At 40.2% G+C, this 13,093-nt stretch overlaps 1 protein-coding gene across 11 annotated transcripts in view; it reads left to right on the top strand.

Moving 5' to 3' along the window:
• The window catches only part of SETD4 (SET domain containing 4), a gene marked incomplete at its 3' end in the record, with an annotated part of 281,370 nt that extends 271,924 nt beyond the window's left edge, over positions 1–9,446 (top strand). For all 11 annotated transcript variants that reach the window (XM_079921362.1, XM_079921365.1, XM_079921359.1 and 8 more), the window contains one exon: positions 8,863–9,446. The remainder of the gene's footprint in view (positions 1–8,862) is intronic.
• Between the last annotated feature and the right edge of the window lie 3,647 nt (positions 9,447–13,093).

Raw genomic sequence — 13,093 nt, 5'->3', positions numbered from 1 at the left:
GTGAGCCATGGCCACTGAGCCTGCGTGTCTGGAGCCTGTGCTCCACAATGAGAGAGGCCATAACAGTGAGAGGCCCGCGTACCGTAAAAAAATAATAATAATAATAAGATGACCTTATGTGTGTGGGCTTTCTATCCTGTTCCATTGACCTATATTTCTGTTTTTGTGCCGGTACCATACTGTCTTGATTACTGTGGCTTTGTAGTATACTCTGAAGTCAGGGAGCCTGATTCCTCCAGTTTCGTTTTTCTTACTCAAGATTGCTTTGGCTATTTGGGGTCTGTTGTGTTTCCATACAAATTGTGAAAGTTTTTGTTCTAGTTCTGTGAAAAATGCCATTGGTAGTTTGATATGGATTGCATTGAATCTGTAGATTGCTTTGGGTAGTATAGTCATTTTCACAATGTTGATTCTTCCAATCCAAGAACATGGTGTATCTCTCCATCTGTCTGTATTGTCTTTAATTTCTTTCATCAGTGTCTGATAGTTTTCTGCATACAGGTCTTTTGTCTCCTTAGGTAGGTTTATTCCTAGGTATTTTATTCTTTTTGTTGCAATGGTAAATGGGAGTGTTTCCTTAATTTCTCCTTCAGATTTTTCATCATTAGTGTATAGGATTGCAAGAGATTTCTGTGCATTAATTGTGTATCCTGCTACTTTACCAAATTCATTGATTAGCTCTAGTAGTTTTCTGGTAGCATCTTTAGGATTCTCTATGTATAGTATCATGTCATCTGCAAACAGTGACAGCTTTACTTCTTCTTTTCTGATTGGGATTCCTTTTATTTCTTTTTCTTCTCTGATTGCTATGGCTAAAACTTCCAAAAGTATGTTGAATAATAGTGGTGAGAGTGGTCAACCTTGTCTTGTTCCTGATCTTAGAGGAAATGGTTTCAGTTTGATCACTGAGAATGATGTTGGCTGTGGGTCTGTCATATATGGCCTTTATTATGTTGAGGTAAGTTCCCTCTATGCCTGCTTTCTGGAGGGTTTTTATTATAAATGGGTGTTGAATTTTGTCAAAAGCTGTTTTTGCATCTGTTGAGATGATCATTTGGTTTTTCTCCTTCAATTTGTTAATATGGTTTACCACATTGATTGATTTGCATATGTTGAAGAATCCTTGCATTCCTGGGATAAACCCCACTTGATCATGGTGTATGATTCTTTTAATATGTTGTTGGATTCTGTTTGCTAGTATTTTGTTGAGGATTTTTGCATCTATGTTCATCAGTGATATTGGCCTAAGAAAGTTTTCTTTCTTTGTGACCTCTTTGTCTGGTTTTGGTATCAGTGTGATGGTGGCCTCATAGAGTGAGTTTGGGAGTGTTCGTCCCTCTGCTATATTTGGAAGAGTTTGAGAAGGATAGGTGTTAGCTCTTCTCTAAATGTTTGATAGAATTCGCCTGTGAAGCCATCTGGTCCTGGGCTTTTGTTTGTTGGAAGATTTTTAATCACAGTCTCAATTTCAGTGCTTGTGATTGGTCAGTTTTTATTTTCCATTTCTTCCTGGTTCAGTCTCGGAAGGTTGTACTTTTCTAAGAATTTGTTCATTTCTTCTAGGTTGTCCATTTTACTGGCATATTGTTGCTTGTAGTAATCTCTCATGATCGTTTGTATTTCTGCAGTGTCAGTTGTTACTTCTCCCTTTTCATTTCTAATTCTATTGATTTGAGTCTTCTCCCTTTTTTTCTTGATGAGTCTGGCTAATGGTTTATCAATTTTGTTTATCTTCTCAAAGAATCAGCTTTTAGTTTTATTGATCTTATCTATTGTTTCCTTCATTTGTTTTTCATTTCTTTCTGATCTGATCTTTATGATTTCTTTCCTTCTGCTAACTTTGGGTTTTTTTTGTTCTTCTTTCTCTAACTGCTTTAGGTGTAAGGTTAGGTGTTAATTTGAGATGTTTCTTGTTTCTTGAGGTAGGATTGTATTGCTGTAAACTTCCCTGTTAGAATTTCTTTTGCTTCATCCCATAGGTTTTGGGTCATCGTGTTTTTATTGTCTTTTGTTTCTAGGTAGTTTTTGATTTCTGCTTTGATTTCTTCAGTGATCTCTTGATTATTTAGTAGTGTATTGTTTAGCCTCCATGTGTTTGTATTTTTTACAGATTTTTTTCCTGTAATTGATATCTAGTCTCATAGTGTTGTGGTTGGAAAAGATACTTGATAACATTTCAATTTTCTTAAATTTACCAAGGCTTGATTTGTGACCTAAGATATGATCTATCCTGGAGAATGTTCCATGAGCACTTGAGAAGAAAGTATATTCTGTTGTTTTTGGATGGAACTTTCTATAAATATCAATTAAGTCCATATTGTTTAATGTATCATTTAAAGCTTGTGTTTCCTTATTGATTTTCATTTTGTATGATCTGTCCATTGGTGAAAGTGGGGTGTTAAAGTCCCTTACTGTGATTGTGTTACTGTTGATTTCCCCTTTTATGGCTCTTAGCATTTGCCTTATGTATATAGGTGCTCCTATGTTGGGTGCCTAAATATTTACAATTGTGATATCTTCTTCTTGGATTGATCCCTTGATCATTATGTAGTGTCCCTCTTTGTCTCTTGTAAGAGTCTTTATTTTACAGTCTACTTTGTCTGATATGAGAATTGCTTCTGCAGCTTTCTTTTGCTTTCCTTTTGCATGGAATATCTTTTTCCATCCCCTCGCTTTCTATCTGTATGTGTCTCTAGGTCTGAAGTGGGTCTCTTGTAGACAGCATATACAGGTCTTGTTTTATTATCCATTCAGCCAGTCTTTGTCTTTTAGTTGGAGCATTTAATCCATTTACATTCAAGGTTATTATCGATATGTATATTCCTATTACCATTTTCTTAACTGTTTTGGGTTTGTTATTGTAGGTCTTTCCCTTTTCTTGTGTTTCCTGCCTAGAGAAGTTCCTTGAGCATTTGCTGTAAAGCTGGTTTGGTGGTGCTGAATTCTCTTAGCTTTTGCTTGTCTGTAAAGGTTTTAATTTCTCCATCGAATCTGAATGAGATCCTTGCTGGGTAGAGTAATCTTGGTTGTAGTTTTTCCCTTTCATCACTTTAAATATGTCCTGCCACTCCCTTCTGGCTTGCAAAGTTTCTGCTGAAAGATCCACTGTTAACCTTATGGGGATTCCCTTGTATGTTATTTGCTGTTTTTTCCCTTGCTGCTTTTAATATTTTTTCTTTGAATTTAATTTTTGATAGTTTGATTAAGATGTGTCTTGGCATGTTTCTGCTTGGATTTTTCCTGTATGGGACTCTCTGTGCTTCCTGGATTTTTGACTGTTTCCTTTCCCATATTAGGGAAGTGTTGAACTATAATCTCTTCGAATATTTTCTCAGTCCCTTTCTTTTTCTCTTCTTCTTTTGGGACCCCTATAATTCAAATGTTGGTGCATTTAATGTTGTCCCAGAGGTCTGTGAGAGTGTCCTCAATTCTTTATTTTCTTTTTTCTTAATTCTGCTCTGTGGTAGTTATTTCCACTCTTTTATCTTCCAGGTCACTTATCTGTTCTTCTGCCTCAGTTATTCTGGTATTGATTCCTTGTAGAGAATTTTTAATTTCATTTTTTGTGTTGTTCACCATTGTTTGTTTGCTCTTTAGTTCTTCTAGGTGCTTGTTAATCATTTCTTGTATTTCCTCCATTCTCTTTCCAAGATTTTAGATCATCTTTACTCTCATTACTCTGAATTCTTTTTCAGGTAGACTGCCTATTTCCTCTTCATTTGTTTGGTCTGGTGGGTTGTTACCTTGCTCCTTCATCTGCTGTGTGTTTCTCTATCTTCTCATTTTGCTCACCTTACTGTGTTTGTGGTCCTCTTTTCGCAGGCTGCAGGTTCGTAGTTCCCGTTGTTTTTGGTGTCTGCCCCTAGTGGCTGAGGTTGGTTCAGTGGGTTATGTAGGCTTCCTGGTGGGGGGGACTGGTGCCTGTGTTCTGGTGGGTGGGGCTGGATCTTGTCCTTCTGGTGGGTAGGGCCATGTATGGTGCTGTGTTTTGGGGTGTCTGTGAACTTAGTATGACTTTAGGCATCCTCTCTGCTAATGGGTGGGGTTGTGCTCCTGTCTTGTTAGTTGTTTGGCATAGGGCGTTCAGCACTGGAGCTTGCTGGTCATTGAGTGGAGCTGGGTCTTAGTGTTGAGATGGAGATCTGTGGGAGATCTTTCGCCATTTGATATTACATGGAGCCAGTAGGTCTCTGGTGGACTAATGTCCTGAACTTGGCTCTTTCACCTCAGAGGCACAGGCCTGACACCCGACCAGAGCACCAAGAAAAGGGAGAAAAAAGGAATGAAAGAGAGAATAAAATAAAATAAAGTTATTAAAATAAAAAATTATTAAAAATAAAAACATTAAAAAGTAATTAAAAAAAGAAAAAAAAGAAAGAAAGAAAGAAGGGAGCAACGAAACCAAAAAACAAATCCAGCAATGATAACAAGCACTAAAAACTATCCAAAAAAAAAACCCCATAAAACAAAAAAAAACGGACAGACAGAACCCTAGGACAAATGGTAAAAGGAAAGGTACATAGACAAAATCACAGAAAGAAGCATACACGTATACATTCACAAAAAGAGAAAAAGGAAAACAAGTTATATATCTATATGTAAAAAAAAAGGAGGAAGAGAGCTACCAAATCAATAAACAAGTCTACCAATGATAATAAACTCTAAATACTAAACTTAGATAAACATAAAACCAAAAACAAATTAGATGCAGAAAGCAAACCCCAAGTCTACAGTTGCTCTCAAAGTCCACTGCCTCAATTTTGGGATGATTCGTTGTCTATTCAGGTATTCCACAGATGCAGGGTACATCAGGTTGATTGTGGAGTTTTAATCCTCTGCTCCTGAGGCTGCCTGGAGAGATTTCCCCCTCTCTTCTTTGTTCTCACAGCTCCCAGGGGCTCAGCTTTGGATTTGGCTCCACCTTTGTGGGTAGGTCGCCTGAGGGCATCTGTTCTTCGCTCAGACAGGACGGGGTGAAAGGAGCAGCTGATTCGGGGGCTCTGGCTCACTCAGGCCGGGGAGAGGGAGGGGTATGGATGTGGGGTGAGCCTGCGGCAGCAGAGGCCAGTGTAACACTGCAGCAGCCTGAGGCACGCCTTGTGTTCTCCCAGGGAAGTTGTCCCTGGATCACGGGACCCTGGCCGTGGCGGGCTGCACATGCTCCCGGGAGGGACGATGTGGAGAGTGACCTGTGCGCGCTCACAGGCTTCTTTGTGGCTGCAGCAGCTGCCTTAGCGTCTCACGCCCGTCTCTGGTGTCTGTGCTGATAGCCGCGGCTCGTGCCCGTCTCTAGAGCTCATTTAGACGGTGCTCTGAATCCCCTCTCCTCGTGCACCCCGAAACAGTGGTCTCTTGCCTCTTAGGCAGGTCCAGACTTTTCCGTAGACTTTCTCTGAGCTAGCTGCGGTGCACTAGCCCCCTTCAGGCTGTGTTCACGCAGCCAACCCCAGTCCTCTCCCTGGGATCCGACCTCCAAAGCCCGAGCCTTAGCTCCCAGCCCCGTCCGCCCCGGTGGGTGAGAAGACAAGCCTCTCGGGCTGGTGAATGCTGGTCGGCACTGATCCTCTGTGTGGGAATCTCTCTGCTTTGCCCTCTGCACCCCTATTGCTGTGCTCTTCTCCATGGCTCTGAAGCCTCCCCCCTGCCACCGCCCCATCTCTGCCAGTGAAGGGGCTTCCTAGTGTGTGGAAACCTTTCCTCCTTCACAGCTCCCTTCCAGAGGTGCAGGTCCCATCCCTATTCTTTTGTCTCTGTTTTTTCTTTTGCCCTACCCAGGTACGTGGGGAGTTTGTTGCCTTTTGGGTGGTCTGAGGTCTTCTGCCAGTGTTCAGTAGTTCTGTAGGAGTTGTTCCACATGTAGATGCATTTCTGATGTATCTGTGGGGAGGAAGGTGATCTCCACATCTTACTCCTCCACCATCTTGAAGGTCTCCTCTTGTTGGAGTTTTTGTTGTAAGCATCTTTTCCCACTCTGTGGGTTGCCTTTTCATTTTCTTAATAGTAATGAACAGAAATTCCTAATTTTAATACAATTTAATTCATCTTTTTTTCTGTTAAAGGTTATTTTTTATTTTTTTGTGCTATTTAAGGAATCTTTGCCTACTCCAAGGTCATGAAGACGTTCTCTTATTTTTTTTTTAAGATTTATTTTTCCCTCTTATATTTAGATTAAAAATCATCTGGAATTGATTTTTGTGTTTTATTGCATTTCTGTGAGATATTTTCATATACTAAAATAATCTTCCTTAAGGCCCTGTTTAAAATTCACCTCTTTGTCTCCATTTTCAGTACTTTTAAGAAATATCAATGTCATATAGAAACTTTTAGCAAATCCAAGAGATCTTTTTAAACTTACAATTGTATTGAAAGCAATGCTTCAAATAATAAACACTTTATATTTACTCAGGGTAGGCTTACTTTCAACAGAGCCAAATTTAGGGCAGTTATTGAAACTTTTAAGTAACATAAAGCACTTTTTTCATCTGGTGCCAAAAGTATAATGCTCACAATAATTTATATTTAATTTTTAATACAGTTATCTATCATGAGTAATTATGTGGGCTGCTCCCAGTATTCCATTCTCTGTTATGTGGTTTTCCTGAAGACTGTGGTTTCTTTGTATAACTACTGGGAATTATTACCTTGCTGATGAATTTCTCTTCTGAAGAGATATCAACTACGAGTTTCAGTGTCGTACTTTTTCACTTTAACTTACAAAACAGGCACAGTGTCTGGGTGCTCCCTTTATTTCTCGAATGTTTAGAAACAAAGCACTCTTTGTGTTTAAAGACATATTTTAGCAAGACTGTGCTACTTCGTGATAAATACCTTTAAAATTGGCTGAAAGAATTGATTAAAATTACTCTACATGTTTTGCCATGTCATTTCGGAGCAGCCTGCTTTCTTTGGCCAACAATGTGCTTGAATAGTCAAGAAAGCCCCTTGGTATTTGGTGGTCAGACCGGCCATGCCATTTTGCACAGAAGGAATGAAATTTGGCTTAGAAATTAGATTGGCAATTAAGAACTTTTAGAAAGATTGAAAAAAATATTGTACCCCAACTGTAAAGTCTGTTATTTTTACTCCTTTTTCTCACTACCAAGAAACAGACCCCTCTAGAATGCAAGCCCCATGAGGGCAGGTTTTGTTCACTACTTCATCTCCATCATCCAAAGCAAAGCAGTGCTTGGCACTTGTAGCTGCTCAATTACTGTTTCTGAGTTGAAACTAAGAATGAATGAATCCTTATGCCTTTAAAGGGTGGGATGCAGGCATGTGTGGATTTAGAAGGCAGCCAAGGCTTCCATCTTTGCCCTCTCTCACCTCTGAGCTATCCTGAGGGACTTTTGTAGGGAATGCTCAGGCCACAATGGATGCTTCCTAGCTTAGCCTTTTTGAGCTTGTAGACTGTAAAGGACATGGATTGCTTCCCCCAAACTTCCATCCTCCAACCCCAAAGATGAGAAGGAGTTGAAGATGAAACCAAAATTGCCAACTTTAGGAAGCACGAAGGTTATGATATTCCTGCTGGTAATTGTTGATTTAGGAAAGATGAATGTAAGGTGAAAGGATGAATACATTTGTAGACACGTTTAGGAGGCTTTGACACTATAAAATTTAACAAGAAGAACTCAATTAATCGCAGCTGGGTAACTGTTTATTCAGAACACAAATTACAGACTCGTTCACAAGTTACAGACGATTAAGATTTAACCTAAATTTAAAAAAATGACTATAGGATTTGCTTATGATGGTATAAGGTCTTTGTGAAACATCCAAAAAGAAATAAGCATTTAATGGAACTGGGGCTCGAAGGAGAGACATCAAAAATAAATTTGAGGACCATTCACAGTTATTCAGGTGCTGGCTGAAAGCACATGAGTAGATGAGCTGACTGGGGCTCATTTTCCTGTCGATGGGACTTGGGAGTAGAGGAAGAGAGAAAATGAGATGTATGCCATCTCACCTCTGATTTTCAGAACCTAGATACACGTGACAATTGTTATTGATTTTAGATTAGCTCAAACCATTGTAGTTTAGTTATTTAATTCGGAGTAGTGGCCTAAAGCATAAAGCACTCTACTATCCTTTCCTTTCAAGTTTTTATCCACTGCTCATATGTGGTGACACACTTCCTACATGCTGTTCATGTATTGACAAGTGGTTCTACCTCTTTGTTTGCTGCATTAATCTCTTCTCAAGTTCTTTGAGGTGAACAACCCATTTCCTTTTTAGCTACCCATGGTGCTTGATGTAAAGGAGTCTCTGCTGAGCTTCTTAAACTTGTGTGTATCACTTTAACTATGCCACAAGATGAAAAGTAGATGTGTGGGGCAAGGAAACTTCTAGAAGAGCATCTGATCTTATCTCTCCACACTCTCTACATTTATTTCAGTGAAAATTCATATGGAGGTATACTATTTTCTCCATTGTATTCTGTGGTCACTGACAGGCTGTTTGACTTTGGGAAAATTACAGCTAGCTTATGATACCATTAAAGCATTGTATAGACTACTTAAGAAAGCTCTAGAGAAATTTGCATCCAAGAAATAGCATAGTTTAGTATTTATCTTTCCCTGGACGGCACAAAAACTAAGGCAATTTTCCTTTGATATTATACAGTAAAAAAAGGACCCAGTTTATATAGTTTATGAACAAGAAAACTTCTCAGTTAGATATGTGACAGTATTTAACTTATAAGGCATGTTACAGGATTATTCATGTTGATAATAATAATGATACGAGTATTACCAAAGTAGTCATCATGAATAGGCTATTGTGTGTCAGGCACTTTGCTGTTTTATACATATTATTTCATTTAATCTATAGATAATCTTCTGAAATAATTATAATGCTTTACAGGTGGGGAAAATGAGACTCAGAGAAATTAAGCAGTTTGATGAACCACACTAGGTAAGTGGCAGAACCACATGGTTGAACATGTCTGTCTGACTCCAAAGCCCTTGTGTTCCATAATTAAGCTGAAACTTTGGGTTCAAGAGACAGCTGACCTTTGGGTGTATAAGAGAAAGCTACTAGTGAGAAGAAGAAAAGTTGTGATAGAAATCTCTAGAATAAAAATCATGGTATCTTTAAAAAGATCTTTGTTAGAGCCTTGAGTATTGGGGAGTGGCAGAGAAACAGTGACTTACCCATTGGAAAGAGTCATTTAGCATACAGCCAAAAATTTATTAAGCAATTACCATGTGCCACGTAATGAGCTAGGTACTCAACAGTGAATAGATCATGGGCTTGCTTTTCTGATCTTATATCCTATAGAATGAATATTTCTCTGTGCTGTACTCTCTTCTTCCCTAAGAAGTCAAAAGAGAAATAGACAAATTCATTAAAACGCAATGTCAGATGACTTTCCAGGTTTATAACTAACTGGTTACATGAGAAAAATGGAAAAATTTCATCTAAGACAGGAAACACATAGAGCATGAGCAGATAGCCATCTTTGAAGAAATGTTTCCTTTCTTCTGTTAATATTGGAATATCATACAGTTATTTTCCTAGAATGTTGAAATTGGTATAAAAGATTTTTAGATGCCATCCAGTGTAAATGTCGTTTTTGCCGTCCTGCTTGGCCTGAAAATTGGATATGTTTCTTAGGAATGTTGAGAAAGAATGAGGAGGAAAAGAAGAGTGAGCACAAATTCCAATCAGCCCTTTTCTGATCCAGTCAAGTCTGTTCCATAGGGTTGCGAGTTCCTTGTCATGGGCCGTCGTGGGAAATTAGAGCCAACGGCTGGAAGCTGTTCAGATAGATTTTTTTATTTTTCCTTTCAAGTAAGCTGTATTAAATCACACCAAAAAGAGCTGACATATTTAAAATCCTGGCTATTGTAATACATTAAGCACAGTAAAAATCTGCCTGGTTTTCACAACTCGAGATCACCTGGCATGGGTGCTTTTTGGACATATTAGAATTGGCTACATTCCCCAGGCACATGAGGCTGTCCCTATGCTTATCTTGCATTTCGTAGTGGAAAGTCTCCTTGGCTTTCAGTTCCAGCCTTCTCATCACTACGTTGAGGCAGGCATAGCAACAGGGTAATGCAGGGCAGCTCCTTGGTTTCCACTGCTACTGCCCCAGGTTCTGGTGAACACTGAAAAGTGGCCAACAAGAAAGTAAAAACTGGCAAGAATAGCTAACCAATGAGAATATCAACCTCAGAACAATGAAATGCAAAGAGTCACCTATAAAACAATAGCCTGCAGATCAGTGTTGCTTATATACACACATTTCAAGACCAGAGTTGGAATCTTAAAGAAGTCTCTGGAGACAGAGTGGATTTGTCCACAGCCAGATGGCTACTTGGAGTTGTCCTTGGATGTTCCCAGCATCCATGTTCAGTGGTATCAATTCCAGTGACAGGGGCCATGTGGCGTCACCATCTGAAAATCAGTGTCCGAGGGGCTACACTAGTACATTTAAATTTCTCCTCTAGTGCTTTTCATGAAAGGCAGTTTTAAAAATATTAAGTTTATTTTTAAAGACATTTTGTATCTTACCTTTTTGTCCTTATTTTGCCTGTTTTTCTACGAGTGTTTCCATTTCTTTATCTCTTGTCACAATTTGCATGATGTGCTAACCAAGAAGGAAAAAATAACAAGTGGGAAGAGTAAGCACTTAGCAAATTATCAGATGAATGGATCATTATGCCCTAAGAAGCAGGCCTCCTGTAATTTTCTGACTGCATGTAATTTTCTGATAGAAGCCGCTTGACTATTGGGGAGCAAATGAAGCAACTGGGAATTTTGGGAATGATGAGTGTTGCCATGTGTTTAAGCCTGTGCTTTGGAATAAAACCACATTATCTTTTCCTTTGCTTTGTGAATCTGAATCTATACTGAAATGTCCTAGGGGGATGTAATTCTAACTAGATTATATTCAAGTTCAGCTTTGGAAAAGTTAGGTTACATATGGCCTCCTAAAAACGTGAATGTAACTTCTAGAGTTTCTCACTCTCAGAAATGAAAGCTAAAGTTATTTTTAGCAATTACAGTTGAATGGAGACAGTGATCTATTGGTCTGATGCCTCTTTTTATGACATTACCTCCTGAAATGTTGCATATTTTCATGCTTAGAAATACCCTCTAACTTTGTAACGTACTCTGAGGATTGTATTGTATCTATTCTTTGCTCCGTAAATCACATAATGGCCGTTGTACAAAAGGAGTAAGATCTGACCTGATGTCTGATCTGTGGCATGGGTGTCACGAGGTTCATCTTAGGCTCCTGAAAGGCTGGAGGGGCTGTTCTTCGCAGGTCAGCATTCTGGGCCCGAGGCCACGGCAGTTCTTACTCCGCGGGAAGGATACCCTGAGTGTAGGAATAACACCAAAGCTGCCTGTCCCTTCGCGTTTTAGAGTTTCTCCAGCAGCTGGACTACAAACCAAAGTGCGGTTTCTACGTAAAAGCTGAGATGAATATTCACTTGGAAATTCAATTCAGCAAGCACACGGGTCACAGCATTGCCCAATTTCAGGGGCACTATTCATAGAGAAAGAGTGCCGTGTTTGGACTGATCAAACAGTGCCATCTTTAACCAAAAGCGAGGAAATGGTGCTGCTTAAAATTCATTCGCAAGTCGATGACTTCTTTTTTTTTATAAATTTATTTATTTTATTTATCTTTGGCTGCATTGGGTCTTTGTTGCTGCGTGCGGGCTTTCTCTAGTTGCGGCAAGCAGGGGCTACTCTTCGTTGCGGTGCGCGGGCTTCTCATTGTGGTGGCTTCTCTTGTTGCGGAGCACAGGCTCTAGGCGCGCAGGCTTCAGTAGTTGTGGCATGCGGGCTCAGTAGTTGTGGCTCGCGGGCTCTAGAGCACAGGCTCAGTAGTTGTGGCGCACAGGCTTAGTTGCTCCGCGGCATGTGGGAACTTCCCGGACCAGGGTTTGAACCCGTGTCCCCTGCATTGGCAGGCTGATTCTTATCCACTGCACCACCAGGGAAGCCCAAGCCCATGACTTTTAATATAAAGCAGAGAACTTGGATAAGCAGCTTGTGCCTGTAGCCCATTGTGCCAGTGATAGTGGAAACAGTGGCAGCAGATTATTGTCCAGCAAAATCAATGTCTAAGGCCAAGGCTAGAGGGGTATGAGTGAAAGTGAATACATTGATTAAAGAAGCTCAGAAAATCAGGAACACCGGGCTCTAAGTACATGTATTTGGATGGGGGTTGGGGGTTGGAGGATGGAGAATGTTTTGGAGAATTGACAATTGGTTTTATGGTTTTTCCTTCCCTTCCACCTCCTCTCCAACTCTTAGCCCTCTCTCCTCTTCATCTTTTTCTTAGGTGACAGAAATTGCAAGTTGACCTCATTATCTATTTCCCCTTTTCTCAATTCTTATAGAACAATTTTTAGTGGGGTACATGGACTTCTTCTCACCCCAGTTCACTTCTCAGTCTCCTTTGTAGTTGGATGAAGCTACATGGGTATGTCCTGGAATATAAACAGGTGTTGTGAGTGCACCTTCTGGCTTGCGCCTTTAAGGGGAGGCATGCTTTTCCTTTCCGTCTCCCCTTATTGGAATGAGGGTGAGGTAATGAACCATCTTAGACCATGTAGATGAGAGAAAGACTCTCAGAATGACAGGGAACCAAGGTAGAAGAGTTCTGGGTCCCTGATGCCTTCACGTGAGCCCTGGACTGCCTATATTCAGACCATTATGTGAAACAGAAACAAACTCTTCTTATCTTGGGTCTCCTTGTCACAGCAGCTGACCCTATATCTTAATATATTGACTTCTCTTCCCAATTGACCTCCCTCCCTCCCTCATCCCTCCACTCCCTCATCCTTTTCTTCCACTTTCTGTTGGACAGTCCAAAGTGTAGACCAATGGCTCTCAAACTTTGGTTTGAATAAATATTTATAGGGTGGACTTTTTAAAGATGAAGCAGACCCTGCTTCTAGGGTATCTGGTTTAAGACTTCTTGCGTGGAGTGTAAGAATCTGCATTTAACAATCTGCATTTGGGCTTCCCTGGTGGCGCAGTGGTTGAGAGTCCACCTGCCGATGCAGGGGACACGGGTTCGTGCCCCGGTCTGGGAAGATCCCACATGCCGCGGAGCGACTGGGCCCGT

The sequence above is a fragment of the Stenella coeruleoalba genome (genome assembly GCF_951394435.1).
Source record: "Stenella coeruleoalba genome assembly, chromosome: 5".
Classification (NCBI taxonomy): Eukaryota; Metazoa; Chordata; class Mammalia; order Artiodactyla; family Delphinidae; genus Stenella; species Stenella coeruleoalba.
This window is presented reverse-complemented; position numbering and strand designations above follow the sequence as displayed.